Source organism: Macaca thibetana, chromosome 14 (assembly GCF_024542745.1).
Source record: "Macaca thibetana thibetana isolate TM-01 chromosome 14, ASM2454274v1, whole genome shotgun sequence".
In the NCBI taxonomy this organism is placed as follows: Eukaryota; Metazoa; Chordata; class Mammalia; order Primates; family Cercopithecidae; genus Macaca; species Macaca thibetana.
Genome location: NC_065591.1, coordinates 26,495,467 through 26,514,206, shown reverse-complemented (window position 1 = coordinate 26,514,206; position 18,740 = coordinate 26,495,467). Strand labels below are relative to the sequence as shown.

Here is an 18,740-nt window from a genome sequence, read left to right as displayed (position 1 = left end):
CCTTCAGTGATTAGTGAGATACGTTATATATAACTAAAAGCATAAACATTTTGTGATTAAGGCAGGCTTGTTTGAAATATATATCAGCCAATGGTTGGTTAAATACCCTAGATAATGTAATCAACATTTTTGCATCTTCTTTCCACATCTTTAAAATAATAATATTATATTCACAAAGTTAATGTAAAGATTAAACAGAGATACATGCAAAATGTAGATTTCAATGTTTGAGTTTTCAATAAATGCTAGTTTTCAGATCATTCCCCTTTCAAAAGTAAGAGTTTTTAAAATTAATTTTCATGTCCTGACACAGCCCTTGGCACATAGCGGGTACACATTAAATGCTGAATAATAAATGGTATGATATTATTCTGTCTCAACCTCCTCCTATTACTAGATGCTGGACCGCGAAGACACCTGGATGTCTGCTATTTGAACTCCTTTAACCCATTTGATTTTATGTTATGCTGAATTGAGTTTCATGACATCTCATACTGTGAATGATGCAAGGTTTATGCCAAGATATACAGTGTCAAAACACTGTTGCTCTTTTCAATTCCAATATTACACTAGCTTTTCTGACCTGAATTTAAAACAAGTCTCAGAAAAGAAAATATCCAAAAAGCTCAGATATTCTCAATCCTTCTGCAAATAGGTTTTGTATTTTTCACCACCTCGGATGAAGCAAAGTGCAAATCTTTAGAAAATTGTTTGCACTTTTTCAACACCCTGGGAAAACATTTGGTTGGTACTTATGTCATAGAATGGAAAGGAAGTTACATAAACTGGTCATTCCATTTCACTAGTGTGTGTATGCCTTGGAAAGCAGACTTGGTACCACAAGAGTTTTGTAAATTAAAATGATAGATAAGAAGCAAATGCAAAAAATAGAATAAACCCAACTAGTTGTTATCCTGAGCATAAAGTATACCAACATTTCATTTACTCACCTTCTTTCTGAACCCTCTCTTTCTTCCTATCTTGGAAATCTTATCGTTGGACACCTGTTTATTCTTCTTTTCATTCAAATTGCTCTACCACAGAGACTTTTCCTGGGTTTAAGAGAAAATAAAATGTAGCAATTCGGTTGCCTAAAGGCAATGGTAAAACAGAAACATTGTTTTACCAGTTGTTTTTAAATAATATTTCAAATTCTGAGATCTAAAATATGTGTGTGTTCTCACTATGTGTCCTAAAAAATATTTCTCTTTCTATATTTTCTAGCTCTTTTATGTTTAAATTTTTATATTTATATATTCAACAGGAATTTGTTTTGTCATAATAAAATATCATAATAAAAAATAATAGAATATTTGTTAGGTAGTATTCTCAGTAGTCAAGGCTGGTTATATGTTCATGTACTATTATATTTATCTTATTTTTATATTGTTTATGTTAAGTAACCTTGCTATCAAAATATTCTTGTGTATTTTCACTGTGTACACAAATCATTAAGTAATCAGTCTTGGACCTTTCTGAAATGGGAGATGAAATCCAAGTTATAAAAACAAAAACAAAATAAATCTAATGTTAATTGCTTTATTATTAATAAAATGTAATGCATGCTGTGCACATACTGGCAGAGCTCTTTTAAACTCAGTGAACATGTAATCTTGGGTCCTTTCTGAAGCAAATACTATTAATATCCTGATTTATAGGTTTAAAAATAGTAATTATATTGAAGCAAACACAGGAAGACACAGAAAATGTAAGATCCAACACCAGGCTGGCTGACACTAGTGACTATGCTATGAATTACTACCTATATTTTCCCATAAATAAAAAAAATAAGAGAGAGAGAGAGGAAGAAAGAGGAGGAGGATAAAGGGGAAGGGAAGAGGGACAGGAGAAGGAAAAGGCAGGGGTAGGGAAAAAAGAAAAGAAAAATAAACTCAATGAATTTATAAATCAAAAACATATCTTTCTTTTTTTTTTCTTTCTTGCAAAGACCTAAAAAGACAAACACTAGAAGTAGTTAGCATTACAAATGAAAGCACGTTCTAGACAAGTTTGGTCAAAAGCAAAGAGAAGCAATTTCCAAAACAGACAAGAATGTAACTTATTAGTGGTCTGATTTACAAAATGTTGCTAAAGCATGTATAATGATTAGGGTGATATTAGATTAAATTATTCCCCTAAATATCACAAGAGATATTTCAATATAGTGAATTTTTGATCAAGATGAATATTTTAGTGCATCAGCATCAAATGAAAGAGATTTTTAAAGTTGCTAATTGTAGAATATCACAGAAATATTTCTCAAACATGTCATTGTAATGTTATGAGACCACTGTTGCATAAGAAGTCCAAAATGTGATAATGTGAGATATGACTATAAATTAATCATTTTATGAATCCATCAAAATAATAATTGTGTGAAAATATTATTGGTATGTAAAAATGCTCACGAAAGGGAGGAAGTATGTTATAAAGGGGTACATATAGACAGATTCCAATTTAGTAAAATTAAATAAATGTATACATAGAAACTTCATATTTGAAAATGTATATAAATCATAGACGCGCGGATAATATTTGCTTAGTTTCTATTGGAATTGGTTATTTTACTTTTGTTCTGGAAAGAATATTTACCATTTTGAAATAAAACTTTAAAAAAGTCTATGTCATGTTAGGTTTAAAAGTGGAAGATAATATAATAAATGGGAAAATAAAATGTAGCAATTCATGTCAGGCAAGCCTGGTGTTAAAAATGCTTCTGTTGCTAATTGGCAGTTACGCCAACATTTATTTTACTATCTGAACCTCAATTATTTTAAATACAAAATGGACCTAAATTTTCAAATAGCACCTATCAAATCTACCTCTTCTTTCACTTTCTCCCTTTTATTAATATGACAAATTAATTATTTCTGTGGTTGTTGTTAATGAGCAATGAGTCCTTAGAAACACTGCCAGATATTCAACAATCACGATGAGCATGATGTATAAGTTGTATCGCTTGAGAGAAAGTGATACAGGTACTACGTTTCATAAATTCCAAAAAAGATAGTTTTTAAGGTTGCCTATGTTTTTTAAAGTATAAACTTAAGGACTACAAGTACAGTTTTGTTATGGATATACTGTGTAGTGATGAAGCCTGGTCTTTTAGTGTAACCATCACCCAAATAACGTACCCATTAAGTCATCTGTCATAACTCACCTCCCTCTCCCCCAGCCTCTTTCTCAGTCTCCAGTATCTATTACTCCACACTCTCTGTCTATGGGCACACATTATGTAGCTTCTACTTACAAGTGAGAGCATGAGGTATTGAACTTTATTTCTGAGTGTTTTTGTTTAAGATAACGGTATCCAGTTCCATCCATGTTGCTACAAATCACATCATTTTATTCTTTTTTTTTAATGGCTGAGTACTATTCTGTTGTGTGTGTTTATATATAGTGTGTATATATATATATATTCTGTACTCATATATATAGCTTTATTATAAAAGAACTGTACATATGTATATACATAAAAGAGCTGTATATATGTATATACAGGTTTTAACAAAAGAGCTGTATGTGTATATATATACACATATATACATATATGGCTTCTTTGTTTTTTGTATATTTCCTTTTACAATGCACTGACTTATGTTTGCCTGTTTACCTGTTGAAGTTTTCAACTCGTTTTTAAAATAAGAGCTATATACATATATAGCTATATGTATTTACATATAAGAGCTATATACATATATAGCTATATATATATATAAAAGAGCAATATATGTGCATATATGGCTCTTTTATAATATATGTCTATGTGTGTGTGTGTATATATATATATAGCTCTTTTATTAAAAATGAGCTGAAAACTTCAATAGGTAAACAGGCGAACATAAATCAGTGCATTATAAAAGAAAATATACGAAAAACAAAGAAGAAAACGAAAACACTTCCAGCATCACCAATAATCAAGAAAATGCCAATCAAATCCCTAGGATAGGTATTTTTTTTAAATAAGATAGTGAAAGCTATTTTTTTTTACACAGTCTTATTCACTTTTAGCAATAATATGGATTGGGACATGGGTGATGTTATATCCTATTGATGAAACTATAAATGGTTAAAAACTTCGGGATAATAATATAACAACATATGTGTAAGGAGAAATATATAGATATAATATGTGAAATGCATATAGAAATGTGATATATATATGCATTACATTTTTTTACTCAATCATTCATTGATGTACATTTAGAGTGATCACATACCTTTGCTATTGTGAATAATGCTGTGATAAACATATGAGTGCAGATATCTTTTCACATAATGTATCTTCCTTTGGGTAGATACAGATCATATGCTTTTCCATTTGTATATCTTTCAAAAAATGTCTATTTGTGCTCTTTGCCCACTTTTAAAATTCTCTTACATTTCCCAGCATCATTTATTTTCAAAATAACCTCACTTTGTAAAATATGTCATTGTATAATAGACTTTCACTTTGAAATCTATGCAATTTCTGAAATTATATATATGAGAATATATGTGTGTGTATACTTAAATGTACATATGTGTGTTATTTTCATATATACACATACACACATTTATTTATTTCAGTTTTAACAGATTTGGCTTATATCATGTATATTTCTGAATACTTCAGAATATCTCAACTAAAATGTTCACACAAAACTTTGTGAATGATTGCTTAGACAACAGAGTTCTTTCCAAGATTTTTTTGACAACAGAAATGCATTTAAATGAAGACATTTAAATTTCAATGATTATAGCCAACCACAACATTTGTGTATTCATTGTTACAGAAGAAAGCTTAGTCCAAAAATGTTGAAACTCTATACATTGATTCAATTACAATATAATAATATTCATGTGTAGCCTCTTTAAGTAAAAAATTTTGAAAATAGAACCTAATTTTCATCCAGCATTCAATTTTTCTGGAATTTTAATGTTTCACTTTTATTTCATCAATGAATTATTGATTTCCTGATACTGACTCACTAAGTTCTTGGGCTTTCTGTAATTCTATTGAAGACAATGTTTTATAGTCCACACTAGAAATTGCTTACCCAAATATAGACATGCCATGCATAACAATGTTTTGGTCAATCATGGACTGCATATACATCAGTGGTCACATAAGATTATAATACCATATTTTTACTGTGCCTTTTCTTATTTAGAAATATTTAGATACACTAATACAATTGTGTTATAATTGCATACAATATTAAGTGCAGTAATATGCTGCACACATTTGTAGCCTAAGAGTAATAGGCTATACCGTATAGCCTGCATTTTTAGTAAGCTCTACCACCTAAGTTTGTATGCACAACCAATGACATTTGCATAACCATAAAATTGCCTAATGATGCATTTCTCAGAATATATCTCAATTGTTAAGAAATGTGTGACTGTATTTATATTACTCTATAGGAAAACTGAGTCATTCAACTTTCAATCTCTATATACTTATATATAGAGAGACTGATAGATATAGAGACAGAGATAAATAATAAGGAAGGGGCTAAAAAATAATTGAAAATAATATGTTTTCTTAAAGGATTTAATTTGAATGGTTTTATAATAATTCTTACAAGAGTACACCCACACACACTTTAGGCTGCATACTCAGGCTATGCAAATGGGTTTTAAACTCTACTTAGCTCTATCTGTGAGGTACCAGGAAAGGAACCTATCTACACATATGCCACCTCCATTTCCTGGAAAATAGTTGCTTCCTATTATATAGCTCCAGAAGAAAGAAGAGAACATTAATATGTTTCTTTTTCTCTGAGATGATCATATGCCCACTGCCATGATTTCCTCCTCTGGAATTCTGAAATTACTGAATGAAAACTAGTAAATAAATAAATAAATAAATATACATATAATTTAAAAAACAAACTAATTTCGATAAAATTCTGAAAATTTCTCCTTAAAGATGACACCACTAAATTAAAAAAAAAAAAATCTCAATGACTCCTAGCTTTCTTATATAACTCAACGTCTCTAGTAATTAGGAAAACTAACAATTTGATCTTAACTTCTGATCTACCACCCTTCTCACTGTGAAGCATGAATTTGGCATGCTTGATTCTGAATCTCCTAGGGTGTGAGGGTGTGATATTGGTTTCTGTTCTTTACCTGTCTCTCCTGGATTTTTCAAGACACAGATTCTGACAGTTTTCTTTCTTCTCAATTTTAATCTCTCACTGATCCCAGACTCACATAATTAATTCTGTGACTTCTAATATGAGTTTAAATACTCTCTGATTCAGTGAAGAAGATTGACTAGTCTCTAGCTACCTTAGATGTGTATCTAGAATGAATCAATCTAAATACTTAGGTTCTGACAGTCTATAGATTCTGATAGTCATATAGTTTGTGCAGAGTTATGGTAAATCATATGTTTTCTAAGTTTCTCATTTGTGACACTGTCACACTCTCTATTTTGTATGAGTGCTTGAATACTTTCCCTGTATATAGTTTATGGTCTTTGATTGCAGGAGACTTATACCTCATACAGTGAAATTCCTCCAATTATTTTAACACTTTAATACATGTACACATACATATGAACACACATGTCTGTAATGGAGCAAGCTCACCTCTCCTATTCACCAGTCTTATAAAAAATAGATATGCATGAAGGAAGGAAATAAGGTTAATAATTCTAAATCATAGTACACTAAAAATGGGCAAGTCTTCAGCTATGAACAGAATTAGCTTTCCACTGTCCTGCCATTTGCAAGTTTGGTAAAGCAAATTACTTAACCTCTATAAATATCAGTGTATCAATATCTAACAGGGAAAGGGCGATCTCTAACTAAAAAGGATTGTTATTAAGATTAAATAACAGTGTATAAGTCATCTTGCAAATCTATTTCAAACTCCACTTGATGCTTCACTCAGAACCTCAGTTTTCTCATCTTTAAAACAGTCATAATATGCAACACATAGATATGTCAAAGAGGAAAAATAAAATAATAGTCCCTGGAAATACCCTGGAAAATTGCAGGTGCTTAATAAAACTTAGCTTACTCTTCTCATATAACAGAAACTTAAACTCATTTTATATCCAGCAACAGATGGGAAAGTAGACTATAATATGATTGTACAGTTTCTGTCAGTATTGAATGTAGTGTTTTTATATTACAAAAGGCTAAATAGAGCTGTTGATTGAAACTTCCTGGTAAAGATGTTATTTTACAGTTCTGTAAAGTAGACACCTAGTAGAATTAAATTAAGCCTGAGTTGCCAACAAAACATCCACATATAGAATAGCACACAAATGAGTAATTCTCTCCATATGTCTTTTTAAATTATATTCACAAAATATTTCCTAAGCATATTTATGAGAAAAAATAATATTGGGAGAGAGTAACAGTTACAAAATGTCAATTCTGGGTTGTCAAGTTATTCCATAATAAATTATAGTATGTCCCTAATTGTATTACTTTTTAGTTCTTCTTGAATGATTCTCTTAAATCTCAGAAATGGGAAATTTCATAAGGTTTAAAGTGATAGAAAATGTTTCTTTTGGTACCATCTTGCCCCCCCAAAAAAAAATCAATCTGTAAACTTAGAACCAGAATGTTGATATTGGGAGAAACATTTTAGTTACTGTCATGAACCCTTTAGAGTTCATAAATCTGAAATTCAGATAGATTTAGTATCTCACCCAAAATCACGCTAGTAGAAGATTTTTCATAGTTTTTTTTAATCATTTATTTTCTCACCTAATAATAACTGGAAATAAAAGAAATTACAAACACATAAAGAGATATGACAAACACAAAATGCTTTCAATTACTCTAAGACTAATAGAAACTGTTATAAAGAGGGCTGCCTTAATCAAGTGAAAATTTTACAGAATGTATGTGGACACGAAGCAAGAAATTGCAATTCTTTTTGCAAATATTTTTAGCTGTTTAAAATCAATCTAGAACTAAACAGGGTCTTCGTCAAATAGTGACAATAACCCGATGCATTGTGAGGCAATAGGGAAAATGTGCGCGCACACACACACACACACTCTCCACTATGCACTGGAATATTCTCTTGAATGTGGAGGGAATAAATAGTGCACTTGAAAACATTTGTGTAAATCCCATACAGATTTTAATTTGTAATTATGCCATTCATGAATAAGAGTTATAGTGTTTACAATACTGTATTGGCTATGTGTGTAAAGTATGTGTGTCTCCTCTTGACTTTAGAAAGATTTGAAGACTATACAAGGGGTGTTCAAAAAGTTCGTGAAAAAGGTCATGAAAAAGTTTTGAAAAAAACTGCATGGATTTCAAAAAATCTTTTGAGCCAAAACAAACTCATACTAAGTTGTATCATATCTGAAAAAAATCTAGTTAAAATCTAAAAACATCTTCTTAACCTAAGAAGGTTAAGACATCAGTCTGAAAACAACCCCATCAGAGAAACATACATTCTACTAAAATTGAAGCAGGAACAAAAATTAAATTTATGGTGAAGCTTGGGTGAAAGAATGGTGAAACTATTGATGCTTTGAAATGTTCTATTCAAAAAGAAATAATAAATGCTTGATGTAATGGATACCCGAAATTAAAAATACCTAATTAGGATTAATAAAATAGTGATTTTGTGTGTGAATAAAAGGAGAGAAAGATTTATGGGGACAATGCCCCCCTTCCCCAACCCAAAGAAGTCAGTAGTTTACAAACGGGTAACTCGTTTTAAGAAAATGATGCCTGGAAAAGCTTCATCAGAGTCTTTCTCCTTGAGGATAATGATTCTGCTCATTCCTATCATCAAACCATAGCAATTTTATGAGAGTTTTAATGATAAAGTGGTAAGCATACACCTTACCATCCTGAATTGGCTCCTGCTGACTTCTTTTTGTTCCCTTATCTTAAAAAAATTCTGTAAAGGGCACCCACTTTTCTTCAGTTAATAATGTAAAGAAGACTGCATGGACATAGTTGAATTCCCAGGACTTTTAGCTCTTCATCGGTTAACTAAATGGCTGGTGTCATTTGCAAAAGTGTATTGATCTTGAAGGACCTTATGTTGAGAAATAGTTTGTACTTTTTTACTTTTATCTTTCAGTTCCATTTTTCCACGAACTTTTTAAAGTCCCCTCATATGTTTCAAAATCCTGGCTTTGCTTCATTATATACTGCACTACACCTGTAAAAGTACACATATGAGCCCCAAAATGCATTCTTTATAGTTGCTTACTATGTTTGTTTTTGCATGTTATTTTCGACTGTGTTTCTGCTCCACTAGTGTTTTACATACCTATTCCATTTCAAGCTGTTTCTTGTATCTCCTATTATTACTTCTTAGGCAGCAACCATATTTCCACTTGCTTTCTTCCCAACAAAAGTTGACTCTGATATACAAACAGAAAAAAAGATTAAACAGATACTGGGTTGTTTTGAAAAGTGTAAGATGGTTTGACAATTAGGCTCAAGGCAAAGTTTTCAGCAACAAGTCCCCAAACTACTGTTGACACCTAGCCTACAGAGGAAACAGCTGCTCCTGCCAGCAGGCTGGAGCTTGGTTCTGTCTCTACCTCTGCTTTAGGATGCGACTTGGCAGTCGTGGTTACTATCCTCACAATAAGGAAAAGACAGGTTCTCACCCTTTCTTTCTCTTGAGTCATCATGCCCAGAGTCAAAGTCTATCATAGGCCTCATAATTTTGCCCTAGTTGTAGGGAAACTGGAAAGAAGAGAGTACAGTTTTCAGTGGACCTAAAGAGCGATGGTCTTTCCCTTCAGTAGGATTCATGTGAAAAGGAACTTCGCAAATGTAAATCGAAGCTCAGTTGTGAGCAACCAAACTGAATCAAAATGTTCACTCTGCATGTTATTTATTATTATTTTCATTTTTTGGTGGACTAGATTATACTTTCTAATCAATATTTCTAAAATATAGAATATTAAAGTGATTAACGTAAACACTTTATGAACAACCTACTCAAATCTAACACAATCTAATACTTTGACATATGTGCTGCCACCATTTTAAAGAAATAAAACATGAAAAATATTGTTAAATTCTTGCTTAGAATGTTCATTTTCCCATCATTTCTTGCACACTGTCATTGATATGTATAATTGTTATGCAGACCTTTCCAATTTTAAGGCATATGCACCTGCCGTGTTTGGTATGTTCATAAACTTTAAATAAGTTATAACAAATTGAATGCATTACTCTGAATTTTTATTTTGTTTCTCAATATTATTATGATTTCCCTGATGATAGATGTATGTCTGCTTCACTCATTTTTTAACCATGGCTATACAACAATAATAATATGTACATCCTACTGATGCATGCTGACTAGTCCCAAATTACTTCCTAGTGCAAACAGTATGATGCACAGGTTTTCCTGTCTTCTATGCTGCGGAAGTTTCCCCAAGGTTCTATACCTTGAAATGGAAGAGACATAGGATATACACATTTGCTATCTAATAACCATCCTCCATCTGTCAGTATAATACTCTAACTTTTAATCCTTGTGGAAGTGTGATCATTCAGAGATGACATTTCTTAGTCTGTTCTTTATTTATGAATGGCCAATTAAATGTGAATGGAGCTTTTTTGGTGTGATTTCTGTAAAACAGCCAGAGCAGCACAGTGGTTGAGCAGATGGGTGCTGGAGTGAGATGGCCTAGACTTTATTAAGCTTCTAATACTTAATCAGCTGTTTGACCTGGAGGTTATTATTGCTTCATTTACCTTATTTCTAGAATGTGTAAAAAAATAGTACGAGATCATAATTTTTTGAAAGAATTAAATAAAATGATACATGAACAGCATTCATAGCAGTATCTGGCAAGGATATCTAAAATGTGAGGATTTATCAATTTACTTCCTTGTCAACATTTTATGTTTCCAGACTTTTAATTTGTTCTGAAATAATAGATGCGAAGTAATATTGCATATGTTCTTAATTTTTCTCCCTGTGATTATTAGTGTGGTCAAACATTTTTAAAAAATTTTTATTCTCTACTTGGTTTACTTTGTTTGTGAATACATAATCATATTCTTTGTCTATTTTAGGTGAGTTGTTTATCTTTTTATTATATATTTATAAGACTTATGTATATGTATATTTATGAAATGTTTACATTAGAAAGATGATTTCTAACTTTAATGTAATAGTATTTTTAATAGTTCTTGCTTCTGTATATACATCTCCACTACATGTTCTTTACAAAAAGATATATATGTATCTATACATTTTAAAGTATATTTACCTTTTATTTAGGCATGTAATTCCCTAGATTATTCTTTTATATGTGGATTGTGCCATATATATATATACACGCACACACACAGTGCATACATATAGTAAACAGTAAATACACACATATATAAATATATAATATATAAGCCTGTTTTTTAGAGTGCCGTTTGTTCAATAGTTCAACTGCACCTGTGAATTTGTAATACTACTACTCTGTTGTATATCTAATTTCAGTATGGTGGGTTTGTTCCTGAACTTTCCATCCATATGGTTTATTTTTCTATTTTCACACCAATATTATGTTGGCTTGATTATTATAGATTTAAAATAAAATCAATATGATTTTACTAAATAAGTACAGCAATCTTATTTCAAAGCTATTTTTATTTCCTAGACCTTTTATGTTTCCATGATGTTTTAGAGTGACATTGTCATGTTTCAGAAAAAAAATTATTTTGAAGATGGATTGGGATACACTGAGTTTAAAGGTATATTTGGGAAAATACATTTTATTGCATTAATTTTCCCATTTATGAACATGGACCTAACTTGTTCAGTTTTTCATTTTTATCATTAAAATGTTTAACATGATTTTCTCTATAAGGATCTTGCATGTTTTACATTAACTTTACTTCTAGATACCACAGACTTTTATGGACATCCGATTGAATATCACATTGTAAAAGAAGCTGTTGCTGACTTGTACAAAGGACATTTAAATTATATGTAAATTTATTACATTAAATCAATAATTCTGTGCAAAATTGCTAACCTGGGGCATTTTTTACCTTAAATGAAAAAATTATTATTATATATTACACATTAACTTAAAAAAATCCCAAACTGATATTAAAAAGTAACTGAAAAACATGTACAAAAATGACTATATGTGACTTAAATACGCATGTCTCAAAATAGATGATTAAAAACTACTCCCTGATTAACAATCAATATTCTGTTATGAAGTAGTTACTTTGTATAAAGTAAATTTTAAAATTCACGTGCAATGTACAAAATGGTGCAATAAATAACACATAAAGCTAGGAACATTTATTTTCAAAACACAGAGCTAAACTTAATAATGGAAAATATATTAATTTCCTGAGATAAACTCATACATCAAAGGAAGTAGTGACTTCCATTTTAAAGAATATTGAGAAAAGAGGAAGAAATGAGACTTGAAGGAATCTTTATTCACTGTTTGAGGAAGATGACGTAAAGTAAGGTAAATTAGGGGCAATTTCAGGCAAATGGCAGGACTAAGAGAAACTCATGGATTTTTAATAAATCATTTTAGAGCTATATAGAAATTATGTAGTAGAGAGGATTTTAGAGAAGGCAGTTAAGGCTCTAGAATAAAATTCTATCTATCTATGTTCTATTTATCTATTATCTAGCTGTCTAATGAATCCGTATTTTAACTTTTACATAAATGTCTTTGAATGGTGCTATAAAAATATTAGACTATTAGGCAAAATAAATAAATTTCATCCTATGTGATACATTCAAAGACTATATTTATCATGACTTGGGCAAATCCCATAACTCTTAAAATTAGACATGTCCAGGGGACAAAGTCAAACCTTCATCATCTCTAATTGAAGCAAAAAAAAATGTGGTTATAATAATCAGGAGAGATTTGGAATGTAGCTTTGGTGGGGAATCAAAAATTATTATTGAATGGGGAAATGTCCAAAGAGTATGAAGTTTCAGTTAGACAAGATGTGTAAATTTCAGAGATATGGTGCACAGCACAAGAACTACAGTTAATTATAATGTATTGTACTTTCTAAATTGCTAAAAGAGTAGATTTTAAATGTTCTTACCATAAAAAAAGGGATAAGTAGGTAGGTGATAGATATGTTCATCAGCTTGATTTGATCTTTCCACAATATAAGCATACATTAAAACATCACATTATACCACTTATATTTCTGCATTATTTGTTAATTAAAATGGAAACTTAGAGGCATATATTCATTTTTACAATCCTAGAACTATTTATCGATGCTTTCATTAGCCAAGACTGTCTGTAAATGTGTGGATGCCACATTTTTACTAGTTTCCAATTTTCCTAAATAGATGGATTATTTGATAAGTTCTCTTTCATTGTTACTTAATTGCCCTAGGAGGAAATGAAAGACAAGACAAAAATATACATCTGAAATATTCAGAATGATCATATGAGTTTTTCTATTTTACTAAAATATCACCTTACAAATTTTTTATCCAAGTAACCTTTGTACATAATTTAAATCATTAAACAGTAAAAAATATCAGACTTATAATGGAAGCAGCACAACCCTATATACCTCTATTTCTCGTCCCCAACACCATTTACCCACACTATTTCTTTAATTTTTGACATTTAGATACTATATGTCATGACGGCTAATTTTATATATCAACTTGGCTAGAACAAGGTATCAAACTATTTGGTTAAACATTATTCTAAATGTTTCTGTGAAGGTATGTGTTAGGTGAGATTAGCATTTAAATCAGTAGGCTTTCAACAAAGTGTATTACCTTTCCTGTTATGGGAGGGCTTCATTCAGTCAGTTGAAGGCCTTAGTAGAAAAAGACTGAGTCAACCAAGCAAGAAGAATTGCCTTTGGACTCGAATTGCAGTTCTTCCCTAGGTCTCCAGCCTGATGGCCTAACCTGCAGATTTTGGATTTGCCAAGCCTCCAAAATCAGTAAATCCAATCTTAAAACATATCTATCATTCTGTTTATCTGGAGAACTCTGACTAGTCCATATAGCAACTTCTAAATTTGGAAGATAAAATATAGCTCTATCTTTCTTACATTATCCCCTTTGTTGCCCAGGCTGGAGTGCAATGGCTCAATCTCGGCTCACTGCAACCTCTGTCTCCCGGTTCAAGTAGTTCTCCTGCCTCAGACTTCTGAGTAGCTGGGATTACAGGCATATGCCACTATGCCCTGCTAATTTTGTATTTTTAGTAGAGACAGGGTTTCTCCGTGTTGGTCAGGCCGGTCTCAAACTCCCCACCTCAGGTAATCCGCTCACCTTGGCCTCCCAAAGTGCTGGGATTACAGGCATGAGCCACCCTGCCTGGCCCATTCTTCCCTCTCATAAACACTTCCTTTCTTCATCCTTGTAATAGGATGACATCATAATTGTTATTTAAATCCTTATTTTTGGTGAATGTATTTTTTAGGACTAGTTATTGTTCACAACCATACCATACAATGAACAATAAACACGATTTCATTTTTTTTTTTTTTTTTTTTGAGGTGGAGTCTCGCTCTGTCATCCAGGCTGGAGTGCAGTGGCACGATCTCAGCTCACCGCAAGCTCCGCCTCCGGGTTCACTGCCATTCTCCTGCCTCAGCCTCCCGAGTAGCTGGGACTACAGGTGCCCGCCACCACGCCTGGCTAATTTTTTTGTATTTTTAGTAGAGACGGGGTTTCACCGTGTTAGTCAGGATGGTCTCGATCTCCTGACCTTGTGATCTGCCCATCTCGGCCTCCAAAAGTGCTGGGATTACAGGTGTGAGCCACCGCGCCCAGCCAATTTCATTTTTATACAATATTTTGTTTCTCCTGGTATTGATTTTTGTCATAGTTGTTTTGTTTGTTTTGTTTGCTTGCTTTTCTACATTTTCTATCAATGTCAGGAGACACTTTTCAATATGCGCTTACGTCACTGCCTCTGAAAAAATAAATGTAATTACTACTGACCCTCTCATTATTGCCAGAATGTTATGCACATTTTTTCTGCTTGTATGTATCTTACAAGTCCAAATCTGGACTGGGTGCATCTGATTGGTTGAATCAAAGTCGTGTTTATATATTTTAAGTGCAAGGGGAGCTTGCAAGAAAAATATTCAGCTTTATAACTTCTAGCTTGAGAGTGGGACTCTGTTTCACATGCCTGGGAATTTCCAAAATTATGGAAGGAGCTTTAATTTATGAGTGACCAAAACAAATTATCAATGGTAAATTCATTCTGATACTGGCTTCCTGTTAGGAAGGTTTTCGGCCTTGATAACCAACTGCATTCATTCACATTTCATGCATAGCAGCAGCATGATAAATGGAAATAATTTGGGAAATTAGATTTAAATCTCACCTCTACTGTTTATAAAGATTGATCTAGACTATTGTACATAATGAAAGATTGCTATTTCTAGTGAAAGTCAAAGTCTGGCTTTAATTTTCACTTAACAAGTTAACATAGTTTTATAAATTATCAGTATTTTACAAACCTCAGAAAAATGTTATACCTCAAAAAAGTAGACCAGATATCTTCTAAGAATATCTTGAAATCGTAAATTTTCACCTTCATCTTCTATGTCAGTCATATATACAAGGGGCAAATATATGGGGGAAATGAAGAGACATGAATTAAAAGATTTATTTTTTGGTATCCAAAACTAACTGAATCTAATATAAGTTTCAAGTGAAATTATATTAGGATCTAACATGTGCACTCATCCATTATGTACCCACCTGTATTTGTTAAGACATCAGTGAGTCTTAGATTTCTCAGAGAATCCCATATGTAAGTGAATAAATGAGACAGTTAAATGGTAGCAACCTTAATTTAGAAAGAGAAACTCCAGAAACCGACAAAATGTTTTGTTCTCTGAGGAACAAGAGCATTTATTTTTAATGTACACTTCATAAATTTCAATTGTTTCAAACTTAATCATTTTCATGTGTGAAGGTGTTCTATTTTCTCATGGTGCAAGTCAAAATAATTGTCTGCAAATCCAAAGGGAACATTTTAGCTCCATGTTTACCTGTCCATTAATTTTTTTTAAATACATAATTTTAAGAAAATTAATATTGGTAGAAAATGACTCAAAGCTTAGAGAGGTGTTGATTTACTTCAAGTTACCTATTAGTTATTTTGAAAAGCTGGATGTCAAATTAGAATGTTTCATTCATATTTTGAATACAAGACTGAAGCAATTAAATACTGGGCAGAATCATATTTAGGAAGCCAATAAAAACAGTAATTGTATACATACGTAGAACACTTTTCATTTGAAAAAATGTGTCATGCTATTTTTTAAATATACATTAAGTATAAATGTCTTTAGGGAGAACAATCTCTTAATTGCCAACAAAAACTGCTGAAGTAGACTAATGCTCTCAGAGTGCATTCATTCATTCATCTAAGAAATATTTTTAGTATCATCAGTCAAATGCTGAGTAAAATGCATGCACACCACTCTGCTTAATCTACTGTAATTTAATATTATACACAAACACATATACATTATAAATCACAAGTTTGCCTATTTTAGGTAAAATTTTGAACAGTTCCTGCTTTTTGCAAAACAGAAATACTTTTTTTTTTTTTTTTTTTTTTTTTGCGAAGGAAAATGAGGTCTATAATCATTCATCGTAGGTCTGGTGTATATTTATATTCAATTTGGGAAAAAGTTCTATGAACAGATAATATTTCATACACCTAGGATACAAGTTCAGACTGAAAAAAATAGCATTCTGTGATGATAATATGTTAAATCTGAAAGTGATACAATTTGCATTGACAACATCTGTTCCTAGTCCTGGCCCAGAGGGTTTTGAACTAGGTATAAATTACAAAATGGAAATTTTATTGCTTTCTTTCAAAGCTAAATTTTCACATTATACTTCAAAACATGAATAAATTCTATAGATTTATGCTTTCTTCCCCATCATCTCTTCATTAATCCTCTTTGTACATGAAAAATATGCTTGACTCTGTAAGTGTACGTATTTTAAAGTTCCATTCAGCAAAATTATGGAATAGAGGTATGTTTGTAATTCTGACAATAATGATCAGAATGATGATAGTGATAAAGAAAATGATATTGATGATAATTATAATAATGTAATTTCTGACAGCAGTTCCAAATTCTTACTTGTGTCTACATTATTTATTGGAGAGAAGCTATAGAAAACCATTAGTATTATCAGACAATTGTAGAGAATTGGTAAATCAGAGAAGACACTATGATAAATATGCTTCACATCCATTCTTTTCATTGTCATCATTAATTTTTATAATCAATGATTCATTCATTCATTCAGTTCACACTAGGCACAACTAAGGTGCTGGAATATCACATAGAGCAAATAAGAGGATGGCTATTACCTTCATAGATCCTCAATTTAGTGGAATATATAGATATTAATTCCATAAAAATAATTGAAAAATAGAAACTATGATAAGTGGTATGTATGAACGTGTCTTGATGCTCTGAAGCTTATTAAAATGGATGTTTTTGTTTCATTCGTTTTGAGACAGGGTCTCACTCTGTTGTCCGGTCCGAAGTGTACTGGCATGATCACTGCTGACTGCAGGCTGAAGTTCCTGGGCTCAAGCTATCCTCCCACTTTACTGCCCCCAGTAGCTGGGACTACAAGCATGCACAACCGTACCTGGCTAACTTTTTTTTTTTTTTTTTTAAAGACAGAGTCGCACTCTGCCGCCCATGCTGGAGTGCAGTGGTGTGATCTTGGCTCACTGCAACCTCTGCCTCTCCAGTTCAAGTCTCGTCCTCCCAAAGTGCTGGGATTACAGTTGTGAGCCACCATGCCTGGCCTAATTTTTTTGTTGTTGTTGTTGTTGTTGTAGAGACAGGGTCTCAGTATGTTGCCCAGGCTGGTTTTGAACTCCTGGCCTTCAGTGATCCTCTCATCTCTGAATGCTGAGTCACTGGGATTATAAGCCCCATAGGAGTTAAAAAGAAAAAGAGAAGAGAAAATGTATCCCAGTAACAGCATTCAAGAAAAACATAATTTAAACCCATTTTGTCTGACTTACAGAAAGTTAAGGAAGAATGATTCAAGATGTGGCTACCAAAGTAGATTGGACTATATCAACTAGAGCCAGATCCTCCTTGTGTTAAGTATAAGGAGAAGAGATAAAAATATTTGAAGTTTAAGACTTTGCTGATAAGATGTGCCTTTTGAAATACTCACTCCGGCTTGACTGCTGCCTAAAGAATTACTTGGAAAGGAGTATACTTACTCTATAACAAGTTATAAAATTAAAAAATTATATATCTTTATGCCTGGGATTTTTCACGGCCAGTTGCTAAGTTTAATAAGAAAGTTTGAGATAAAATAAATTTTCTAATTAGTGACAATTGATTTAAAACAACCAAAACTTACATTAATTCCAAATATGTTGTTTTCATGATATGTTGACATATATTTATTAGATATTCTAGCCAAACTAACTAAAATGTTTGTGCTCTTTCATCATTTGTGTCATATTTTACTTTTGATGTTTCTTCACATAGCTTCTTATGGCCCGCCACTTCTTGCCTCCCCATCCGCTGCAAGAAAAAATTAATGTCTTACCACTCTCCATGTCAACGCAATTTGTGTAGGTTCTACTTGCACACTTCCAATACGTGATAACTTATTCAAAAAACAGACTATTTCTAACACACTGCAAATTTTATAGGTGTAGCAGTAATAATTTGATCTGTTTTCCTTCCACTGATTCTGACTTGATGTCTTGATGTCACAGGTACTTAAAGACAATGCTTTAAAAATTTCTA

At 31.9% G+C, this 18,740-nt stretch overlaps 1 long non-coding RNA gene across 1 annotated transcript; it reads right to left on the bottom strand.

Moving 5' to 3' along the window:
* Window positions 1–544: 544 nt before the first annotated feature.
* LOC126934779 (uncharacterized) lies at window positions 545–18,508 on the bottom strand. The gene is made up of 4 exons (XR_007719114.1): window positions 18,346–18,508; window positions 15,459–15,523; window positions 9,250–9,343; window positions 545–1,052 (listed from the first exon to the last, which is right to left on the bottom strand). It is a non-coding gene; the product is annotated as an uncharacterized LOC126934779 (long non-coding RNA).
* Between the last annotated feature and the right edge of the window lie 232 nt (window positions 18,509–18,740).